The following is an 11,797-nucleotide window of genomic DNA, read 5'->3' on the forward strand; positions in this document are numbered from 1 at the left end:
TTAGTGTGAGTGGTACTGATGTGATGTTTATAACTAATGGAAAAGCCCAGGGTTGGCTATAATGCTAACTACATGCTGCTGTGACGGTCTATTATATCATATCTTCGCCTCTGCTTGATGAACATGAAGGACACTTATACAGTGTTGTACCGTAGCTCTCAGCCCTGCTGTTTAATTTGATCTTGGATATGTCTATATTCATGCATTTGTTTATCCTGTAAAACAAACGTACCCCCTGTCATGCACTAGCAGGGAGGCAGGGAACGAAGGACCCAAATGCACAGCTCAGGGCAAGGCTTGAATAAACTGTTCTTTAATGGCAGTTGAAACAAGCAACGTTTCACTCAGAGTCAGACAGGCGATGATCAGGAACCGGTAAAGCGTTAATCCAGGCAGAGGTACAGACGGGGATGAAGCAAAGACGGGGTGAACAACAGGCTAAGATCAAAACACAGCTTTACTGGAGTATGGCAACGCTGTAGAGTCGACACAGGTGTGTGGTCAAACAATCTGGCAGGGAAGCATAGCATGACAGCGAACTAAAATACGAGACTGACTACTGAGAGGCTACAGCTGGAGAGACACGGGACTGAACATAAAGCTAGAACTAAGACTGGCAGGAACAAAACAGGCGATGTCAAATTAAACCAGGAAATGGCAAACAAAAGTCCAGACTTTGACAGGGGTGAATGTGGCCAATTATTTTATAAATTTTTGGAGCTAGAGACTTTATGTGTTGTGTGTTTTCTTTGACCTGTCTTTAACACTGTGACGTCCGACACCACTGGAACACTGCGTGATTGCGTGATCCCCATGAAATAAATGATACCTTTAAAAACTTTTACCAAGAGTTATATATGTCCCGAATAGATCCATCCACCTCAGCCATAGAGGCGTTTCTGAATAAACTAGAACTGCCAAAGCTAAAGGAAGAACAATCTACAACTCTAGACTCATTGTTATCTTTGGCAGAACTACATGAAGCTCTGCAGGAGATGCCCAATAAAAAAGCTCCAGGACCAGATGGATTCCCAAGTGAATTTTATAAAGAGTTCTGGTCCATGCTGGCACCCAGCTTTTACAAAATGGTCGCTGAAATTAAACAACAACATTCATTACCCACCAATTTGAATTCTGCCTTCATAAGCCTGCTCCAAAAACCAGGGAAAGACCCTACACTCCCATCGAGTTATAGACCAATTTCACTAATAAATGTACATCTAAAAATAGTGTGTAAAGCACAGATTAGAAAAAAACATATATAATTCACTCTGATCAAACAGGCTTCATTAAAGGTAGACAGTGAACAAACAATATGAACAGACTAATTAACTTAATTGATTATGTCACCATCCATAAACTAGAGTCAGCCATTGTCTCCTTAGATGCAGAAAAAGCTTTCGATAGAGTAAACTGGAAGTTTCTTTTAGCCACTCTGCACAAATTCGGCTTTGGGGAAACCTTCATAGACTGGATCCAAATATTATACAGCTCAGCAAACGCTGCAGTCAGAACAAACAACCAGATCTCACCAAGGTTTAATCTGCATAGAGGGACAAGACAGGGCTGCCCACTTTCCCCATCACTATTTGCAATATTTATTGAACCTCTAGCCGCAGCAATAAGACAGCATGAAGGAATTACTGGAATATCGACCAAATCAGTAAATCATAAAATAAGTTTATATGCTGACGATGTGTTACTGTTTTACCTGGAGCCACAGACGTCTCTTCCTACAACTATCAGCCTCATGGATGAATTCTCAGGACTTTCAGAGTACTCTATTAACTGGACCAAATCTAAAGTGCTACCACTTAACCTTAAGGTGACTAACATCTCTTCTACCACACTCCATTCAGGGAACATTAAATACCTCGGCATTGAATTGTCGTCTAGGCTATCAGAGCTTATTGATCTAAACTACAATCCATTAATAAAACAAATAGAAGCCAACCTCAAAAGATGGCAGTCCTTACCCATTTCACTTATGGGAAGAATTGCCAACATAAAAATGATGATCCTGCCAAAAATTAATTACATACTCTCAATGATTCCAACTCAGCCAGCCCAGGCGTGGTTTAAACATTCTTTACATTATTCAAGTATATTGCTGCAAGCATCTGAGCGGGCACCCACAAACAAAGTGAAGAAACACAAACCATCAGAGAATTAGACAATCACTGCATTACAGCTGCTACTGGCTCTGTCACTCAGTGACCACAATGAGGAGAATTACATAGAAAGTATTAATATGTATTCACATGTTTGGATACTGAATCATATCATATTTTATACAGCTGACACCTGACATCAAAGCTACATTAAAGCTAAGTTCTGAAGGTTTGCCTGTTTTTTTGGTGCAGCTGGTTTCTGTTGAATCCTTTCAGCTACTATCTTCTACATGTGTCATATCATATCATATCATATCATATTGCTTGTTTTAACACCGTTTTCTGATGAAACAGTAATTGTATAAATGCTGGTAACACAGTAGCAGCATGTTGTGAACAGAACATCGTTGTCTTGTGGTTCTTTTGTTGTTTATCAACTTCTCTTTATGCATCTGTAAAAGCATAAAAATAGACATTAAACATAACTTAGATGCACCAACAAGTCAAACTGTGAAGATCATTACTTGAAGTTTATTTGTATTGTATTTAATATTGTTTTTGTGTATTTATCTTGTCAGGAAATTGACTATGAAGCAGCACTGTGGTTTTACTGGGTTCATCTGTTGGTTCCTCTGAAATCATCAAGTCACATCTGTTTTAGTATTTAGTGTCATATAATCTCTGCATTAATCAGATATTATACTGTACCACCATCATTGTTTCCAGAGCCTTCGACTGATTCATAGACACAAACATCGCCTACATGTGAGTGAGGACAAAAGAATCAAACTTACTTTAAACAGTGTGTGTCGTACAAAGTGAGTTTTACTGATCATGACAGTGATGATTGTCAGACTGACCGTGGAGCAGAGAGGAGTAAAGCTGAGGTTCAAGCTGGTTGACTGTTTGCTGTGTAGCAGAGCTTTTATCAGTGCTCACACTTCTGTGTGCTGTGAAAATGGAAATTATTGTTACAGCTAAAACGAGAGAGGAGACTGTGGAGTTATTATGTAGATTTATACTTAAACTGCTCCAGAGCTTCATCATGTGTTAGACAGAATTTAGAGTCTCACCTTTCATGTTTCTCCAAACACACAACAGCAGCAGCTGCAGGAAAACAATCACTGAAAGTCTAACAACCAGTCCAACAGTAAAGGAGGCAGAAAATGATGGCGCTTCAGGACTGAAACCTGTAATTATACGTTGGCAGAAAAAGACAGAACGGATCAATAATATACTAATTCAGTCAGAGTAAGTACTGTATGTGAAAACCAGTTTGGACCAAGATTGGGTTGTGTTTAGTGAGAAGCTGAGGTGAAGCTGTGTCACAACGGACACTAGTCTACAGTAAGAAGGTGCAGAATTTTGAATGGAGCACTCTAGGAAAGTGAAGTGGCAAAGTGCATCTATCATACTTTGTGTGTGTAAACATGCAACTAGAACATCTGACAGTGAGCCCAGTTGGGATGAAGAGTCACAACCACCTTGTCTGGGACTGTTTGTGATTTTAAAGGTCAATGGTTTAATCATTATCTTGAGTTTTGTTCTAATATACATTGTGCGTTTCAGTTTGCGTTGTCACACTCACCATTTTTGTTGATCCTCACTGAGTCACTGTACTGTGTGTAGTAAACTGGGTTTCCTCTTCCTCCTCTGCACCAGTACAGTCCTTCCTGAGAGACACTGGTTTCACCATCCTGTTTGATCAGGACCTCAGAAGATTTATCTCCTCTGTACCAGTAATATTTCCAACCAGATGATGACGTCACAGAGCAGCTCAGCGTCACACTGCCCCCTACTGGGATGTCTGTCTCATCACTTCTCAGTTCAGCCTTTGGTTTAGATGCTGTTCAGTTTAGAACAAATACATTAAAGGGTCATTATGAGTCTCCATGAAATAAATACTGTGATCTACAGTGCAACATATTTAGTAAATATTTGTGTAATTGCTGACCACCTCTGAGATGTTTAATGATTGTTAAAGTTCATGTCCTCTGTGTATTAATGAATCATTACAAATGTAACAATGAATAAATGAAACTCACCTGTTACTGTCCTTCACAGCATAACTGTTGGTTTTCTGTCGACCCCTACACTTGTAGTCTCCACTACTGGAACCAGAAGCAGTGAAAACCCAGAGTTTCCTCCCATCTGGAGTTCTTCTTACGTTGCCTCGGGTCCATTCATATTCCCACTCAGTGTCTCCTCCAGCCTGGATCTCACATGTCAGAGTGATCTCCTCTCCTTTGAATATCTCAGGCCAGTCATGCTGCCTTTTTACAGCAGCCTTGTTGGAAACTTCACACATTGTAGAAAAAACACAAACATAAACCATGAATAGTTTCAAATGATGGATTAATGTTATTTATTACAATGATCTCCACCTGTTTCCTCAACAGTGACTGAGACACTGTTCTCTGTGTAGTAAACTGGGTTTCCTCTTCCTCCTCTGCAGTAATAGTTGCCTCCATCTGTGATTCTGATACTAGATTCACTGTTTGTTCTGATCAGAGCTGCTGATCTGAACCAGTCGTATTTCCATCCATCAGAACCGTCCACAGAGCAGCTCAGTGTCACGCTGCCTCCTGCTGCTATGACTGTGTTGTCTGATGTCAGTGAGGCTCTGGCTTTATCTGGTCTCAGTTTACAGAGAAAACATTACATAAACATAGTTAGAAGTGCTTTAAGTGTAAATAAAAAATCATAAATGTCTTTACACAAAACCAGGCATCCGTCTCAAACAAACCATGATAGTTATTTTTGATCTAACTGGAACATTTTGAACATTTTGGAAAACATCTACAGTAAAGTTAGATTGTTACAAGTTAAATGAGTTCAATGAAGTTGTCTTTCATTTTATTTCCTGCTCTGCAGCTCTGAACTAGTCAAGAGCAGAAAAAAGGGTTTTCTCCAACACGCTGATGCATCTTCCTCTGTTTTAGTGTTGTTTAGTGTCGATTCCCTCAAAAGAGATCAAAAAAGTATGTATAGCTTCATCTAATACTGTATTTCCTACAAGACAATGACGTCACAGAGCAGCTCAGCGTCACACTGCCCTCTACTGGAACGTCTCTGACATTAGCTTTGGTTTCTCTGAGGTTCAGTTTAACGAAAAAGCTTTTTTTCTATTACTGTCTCTGTGCTTTATAACATGAATCACTTATGTTTCTTATTGTCTCTCTTTTTTTAAATATGACCTCAGACCAAACTGACAACTGGAAAAAGCATACACTACTTTGTGTCTGTTCTCTGTGTGATTGTTTGTCCACTGGTTGTTTCCCAGTCATAAACCCACTGAGTGTCTCCACCTCCCTGGATCTCACATCTAACAGTGATCTGACCTCTGATCACCTGAGTCCAGTCCAGTTGTAGACTCACAGACACAGAATTAGAATCTGATACAAACATGAATGTTAAATAAAATAAAAACAACACATCAACAAAGCCCATCAAACACAATAAACAAACTCACAAGTTATCTCAATGGTGACATCATCACTGGCATAAGTGTAAGCGGGTGGTTCTCCTCTTTTTCCTATGCACTTGTAGACGCCTCCTTGTGTGACTCTGATTTCTCTGTTGTCTCCATCAGCTGCTGGCATCACATATTCATAAGTGTTTGATGTAAGTCTGTACCACTCATATTTCCATCCATCCGAACCGTCCACAGAGCAGCTCAGTGTCACGCTGCCTTCTACTGATATGGTTGATGGACCTGCTGTCAGTCTGGCTTTGGGTCGTTCTGCTGTTATAAAAGAACAAAACGTGTTTAATGTTGATACCAAAACTTTGTTTATTTGACGAAAAATCACAAAACATCCTGCTCAATACAGTATTTCACAATCTAATCTAATCTAAAAGTTCTTTACACAGTGATATTAAAAGGATTACTTTACATTTATACACAGACTCAAACATACTTTGGCCAAAACAAAAGAATAAATGTGTTTTACAGTCTTAGTTTTCCACTAAAGATCTAAATGTATTGTTCATTTTTCCTGCATTGTGATTAACTGCTGCTTTACTGGATGTTCATAGCAGCTTGTGGCATGTGAATAATAAAATATAAGACATAACTGTGACTTTTAAAAATGAATATTGGCTCGTGGAACCGAGCTTTCATCTGTACTGAGGATACAGACCAGTGTGCAGATCTGAGTGCAGTCCATACTGAGAGTGGACAAGAAAAAAAAAAAGCTTCTGAAAGACGGAGCGCGTTTACAGAGGGAAGTGTTTTCGAGATACGAGGGACCCGGGTCTTAGAGGGGCCTGACAGTGAGGGAGCACTTCCGAGAACTCTGTTGCTGATCTGAGCGGTTCCCTTTCTACGGAGACGTCTGTGTAAGAGAAATTTGAAAAGGTTCCGGCCGGAACACAAAAAAGTCTAAGGCAGGAAACCGCCGGGACTCTGAAAGACGGGTTCGGGGCGATCTGGGTCTTCACCACCAGACAGCAACCGTACAAAATTAAAAGTATTTAAAAGTTAAAAGTAAATATGGTTTTTGGTGCGTTTCATGTTTCCATGAGTGGGAAACTGGTTATGGGTTCAAAAAAAGAATCACTTAGTGTAAAAGGACATACGCACCTCAAAAGAAAATGAGACAAAAGAGATTTTAAAAAAACGAAAATATCCCCTAACGCTACTGTTCAACAGGACGAAGCAGACTGTTACAAGACATCAATTGTAACCTTGTGTTAGACTTTATTTTATGTTACTTTGATTATTGCCAGTCCAGCCATGTCACGCTCAGGTTCCAGTCCAGCCATGTCACGCTCAGGTTCCAGTCCAGCCATGTCACGCTCAGAGCCCAACTCAGTCATGTCACGTTCAGGTTCCAGCCCAGTCGAGTCACGTTTAGGCTCCGGCCCAGTCGAGTCACGTTCAGGCTCCAGCCCAGTCGAGTCACGTTCAGGCTCCCGCCCAGTCGAGTCACGTTCAGGCTCCCGCCCAGTCGAGTCGAGGCCTTGTCCCAGCCAGGTGGCCAGTGCAATTCGTACCTGGTCAGGTCCGACGTCTACTCCGTTGAGCCCGGCAGCTGCAAGCAGCACTGCCGGCTCCAGAGAGGACGCCGCCCCAACCCCTGTCGGCTTCAGTGAGGAGACCGCGAGCAGCACTGCCGGCTCCAGTGAGGAGACCGAGCAGCACTGCCGGCTCCAGTAAGGATGCCGTTCCAGTTCCCGTCGGCCCTGAAGAGGTCGTTCTAGTTCCCGTCGGCCCTGAAGGGGTCGTTCCTGTTCCTGTCAGCCCCACGGAGGATGCTGTTCCTGTCGGCTCCACAGAGGACGCCGTTCCTGTTCCTGTCGGCTCCACGGAGGACGCCGTTCCTGTTCTTGTCGGCTCCATGGAGGTTGCCGCTCCTGTTCCTGTCGGCTCCACGGAGGACGCCGCTCCTGTTCCTGTCGACTCCACGGAGGACGCCGTTCCTGCCGCAGTTCCTGACGATCTCCAGGAGGAGGTCGCTCCTGCCGCAGTTCCCGCCGATCTCCAGGAGGAGGTCGCACCAGCTTCAGCTTCGGTTCCCGCCGACCTCCAGGAGGAGGACGCGCCTGCTCCAGCTTCGGCTCCCGCCGACCTCCTCCAGGAGGAGGTTCCCGGCTTCGGGGACGCTAGCCAAGGGACCGCTCCTGGAGTTCTCGGTTGTCCGGTTCCGGCCACGTCGGCTCCAGCCACGTCTGCCCCGGTTCCTGGTGGTCTGGCGTCTGCCGCATCTGCATCGGTTCCTGGTGGGTCGGCATCGGCCACGTCTGCATCAATTCCTGGTGGTCCGGCTCCGGCCATGTCTCCACGTCTGTCTTCGTCTCTGGCCCCGGCTTCGTCTCTGGTCCCAGCTTCAGCTCCACGTCAGGCTTCGGCTCTGGTCCTGGCTTCGTCTCTGGTTCCGGCCACGTCTCCATGTCTGTCCTCGTCTCTGGCCCCGGCTTCGTCTCCACGTCAGGCTTCGTCTCTGGTCCTGGCTCTGGCTCCACATCAGTCTTCGTCGCTGGTTCCACGTCGGGTCTCGTCTGCCGGACTGGTGGCCTCGCCCTTGGCGCGGCCTGCCGCGGGGGTGGCGCTGCCTCTGGCGTCGTCGGCCACCTTGGCGGTCCTGCCTCTGGAGGGGTCCTCTGCGCCCTGTCCTGCGGTGGCACGGTTTCTGCCGCCGCCGCCCGCCTTGACCCCTCAGCCTCCTGGAGCGTCAACCGCCTGGAGGAAGCCGCCGTTCCCTGTGGGGTTCTGGCGGAAGCTGACCTCGGCACCGGCCTCCCAGAACCTGTTTTTCGCCCCTGTGTGCCGTTCCCGCCCAGCGGCTGCTGAGTCGGTACGCTCCCTCCGTCACCACCCTCCTTGGGAGGGGGTTTCTGGGTCCCATGGAGCCTTTGGGGACGAACTCTGTTGGACTCTGCTTCTACTTTTGTGGACTCATAATGGACCCTTGTGTTGACCCTCCTCCGGTCCTCCACGTGAATGACCTGCACTGTTTTGTATTAAACCCTTTTACTCATATCATCTGTCTGCTGCATCTGCACTGTGCATTTGGGTCCACGCTCTGCCGTTCCGTGACAGGTCCCTGGTGTTCACAAATGAAATACACACAAAAAAATGAATCTAGGAAGAAAAGAAGGAGAATTACTCACCAGCATCATTTCTGTAGATGTTCGTATTTAGCACTGAAATGAAGATGAAAACATGATCAGAAATAAACAGAAATAAAGACATTTATCATCCAGGTGGTGTTTTTTCCAGACTCGGTTACTGTTATTTAAAGACTGTTAAAGGATTTCCTGTTAAACCTAAGCCACACTAACAGTAAACTGTGAAGAACATCCCAGTTTTACTGTGAATGAAGCTGGGTCACATCCCATGTGTATAAAAACCACCATGTTAAATAAAGTCAGAGCTGCTGACGTACTCACAGAATAATGACAGTACACAGAGCAAAGTCAGCTCCATCTTCACATCCACACACACTGTCGCTGTAGAGGAGGAATGACAGCAAACACTAAGACACAAGCTACAGATCATCACCTGATTCAGAGCTGCTCTGTTCTTCCCTTCTATTCACTCAAACAGCTCTGACCACAAGTTTACGCTTCCTACTGCACAAATGTGTTGGTTTGTCTTTTTAGCAAATGTTCAACGATGTTCTATTAAATGAGAAATGAAATGTGAATGAAATGTGAATTATTGCAAACATGGAACTAATAAACCTTAATAATATAACGAATAATCTGTTATTTTTGTGTCTGTGGGTGTTGTGTTGTTGTCATGCAGTATGGATGAAAGGAAGTCAAAACCTATGTATCACATCAGTAAACACACACTGAACTGAACGTAGCTGCAGGTTTTATTTAGTTGTGTTTGACAGTTTTTAGTTAAATACATCAACTCTTCACTTCCTCTTTACACATAAAACGTGTGGTTTCCATTGCAACAGTGTTGCTAACAGAAACATGTCATGTAAGATATAGTTAAAATATATTACCTGTATCTGATGATTTAATACATTATTTTTTTAACCTAAGACTGTAAACTACAGTACCAAACAAACATGTTAAATTTTGTGTTTGAGTCAGTGACTCACAGCAACATGTGTGAAGAAGGAGCCAGAGTCAGATAACTGAGCTTCATAAACACAGATGTCATTCTGAAAGCAGACACTTTGACACATTATCAGTCTCAGAAGTGATGTCTCCTAAATGAAGCTTCTTACAATAAAGAGATCAGAATGAATATAATGATCACTTTTCTACAACTATCACCTCAGACATGAAAGAGGAAGTTTATACATGACTAAACACATTTGTAGAACATCAGCAAACTGGAGAACAGTTACAGTAGTGCATGTGTCTCATACAGACCAGAACCAATTAACCAGGTGGGAGATTGTGGAGCAAACCAGAGATGAGGAGCAGCAGGACAGTGATGTGTCTAATCCATTCATTCATTCACTCAATTCACATTGCCCTTTTTCCTATCTTTTCTTTAAGTCTTTAAGTCCCTGACTCAGTGACAGAACACACGTGTTTGTTCATTAGTAGAACTAGATTTGTTTGTCGCCCCCTTGCGGTTCTTTATTGACAATACAGGTCATTACAGTAATGTTTTATTAGATCATGTCTATTTGAAAACCTTCCTACATACATGAAAAACTGGTTCAGTTTGGACCAGAACATCTCAACATTATTGGTACATTCCTGTACTAATGGTATATACAAATTTAAAAGTAAAAAGCTACAACAACACTCAGCACCTTTGTGTCTCCACTACATTACTGTGCTGTGAACTGAGGATCCTGAGTGTAGAGTCAATGCTTCATTCATCTACCGTCACTGCTTTGCATGTTTCCACCTCACTGTGATCTCTATGCACCACTTAGACACAGTTACTGCTACTCTACATGTTTAGAAGTCGTATGACACAGAATCCTAAACACTTACATCAGACATGTTGGACACACATTCACACTACGACTGGTTAACCTTGTCTGGATGGAGAGAAGGAGACAAAGTACAAGGACACAACACACACACAGAGAACAGGCAACGTTCACACAGAAAACTGAGCCCAGGTATAAACCCAGTGAGTCCAAGCTGAGTGAAAAACAAACCATGATCATGAACACGTCCTCACACTTCATCACATACACACACGTACGATGCTCAGACTAAACGACAAATGAAAGTCTGTCAATGTAGTAACTGAAACATTTAGACAGACACAGCAACGTCTCATTTTCCAGTGTTTACATATTTACATATGTTATGTTGTGTATTAACTCATGGAAATTCTGCTGATCCTGATCCTGCAATTTACTTTTCATATTATCCAGTGTTTTAAAGTGCAGAACATTTACTATTCACTGTATGATACATTTAACATTATAACCCATCTTTCAGAAACTAGAATCATAATTCAAGAAACCTCTTACACTGTATAATGTATGAAAGTTCATCTCTTACCTGCAACAAAACAGCTCAGATAACGTACATACTCAGTCCTAAATTCACTTGCACAAATGAGATCCGAGATATTTTAACTTATTTGAGTCTGAACCTAAAATAAACTAAAGATGAACATTACTGATTAAAGTCACAGGCAGGAAACTGACCAGAATAACAACAGGTAGAAGCCACAGTTGGTCTATTTATGATGATGAAACCAAAATGTTTCTAGGCTTCACTTCTGAATTGAGAATGAAAGAGTCACGAGATGTAGTTCATGCTAACATTTACATAAAGGACTGAGTTTATCTGTCAGACTTAAAGGAAAGTTACAAATTTTTGCTATTAATTACACACCTAAAGCAACAAGGTTAATTCTATTAGAGTTCGGAGATTTTGTATTTATTATTGATGCAATACTGTGTTAGATGACATTAACTTACAGTAGACAGGTCTAATAAATGTGTAAGTTAAACTGAAAAGCTACGTTCCATAAAACGTGCAGCACTTTCATTTATTGTTACATTATTTCTTGTCAATTTATGTAGACTGTCTTAAAGAAAAACATTTTGAATTTTTAAGGCATTTTGAATTTCAAATAAATTTTGACTCACTCTCAATAATTTCCTATAAAATCCTCATAAGCCACTTAGTCACTGACTGATTTGTTAACGTCACCATTTGTATTGATTATCAGAAGCTTGTGCTGCCTATTTATGAGAACACTGGACACATACACACACATGATGTTGCCTCCATCCCTA

At 42.5% G+C, this 11,797-nt stretch overlaps 2 long non-coding RNA genes across 2 annotated transcripts; both read right to left on the minus strand.

Annotated features, from left to right (window-relative positions):
• Positions 1-2,698: 2,698 nt before the first annotated feature.
• Positions 2,699-3,302, minus strand: LOC121201947 (uncharacterized). Its single transcript, XR_005897181.2, has 3 exons — positions 3,185-3,302; positions 2,972-3,061; positions 2,699-2,870 (listed from the first exon to the last, which is right to left on the minus strand). It is a non-coding gene; the product is annotated as an uncharacterized LOC121201947 (long non-coding RNA).
• A 5,421-nt stretch (positions 3,303-8,723) lies between these two features.
• Positions 8,724-10,018, minus strand: LOC129603823 (uncharacterized). The gene is made up of 3 exons (XR_008694052.1): positions 9,951-10,018; positions 9,006-9,065; positions 8,724-8,759 (listed from the first exon to the last, which is right to left on the minus strand). It is a non-coding gene; the product is annotated as an uncharacterized LOC129603823 (long non-coding RNA).
• Positions 10,019-11,797: the final 1,779 nt, after the last annotated feature.

The sequence above is a fragment of the Betta splendens genome, chromosome 2 (genome assembly GCF_900634795.4).
Source record: "Betta splendens chromosome 2, fBetSpl5.4, whole genome shotgun sequence".
Classification (NCBI taxonomy): Eukaryota; Metazoa; Chordata; class Actinopteri; order Anabantiformes; family Osphronemidae; genus Betta; species Betta splendens.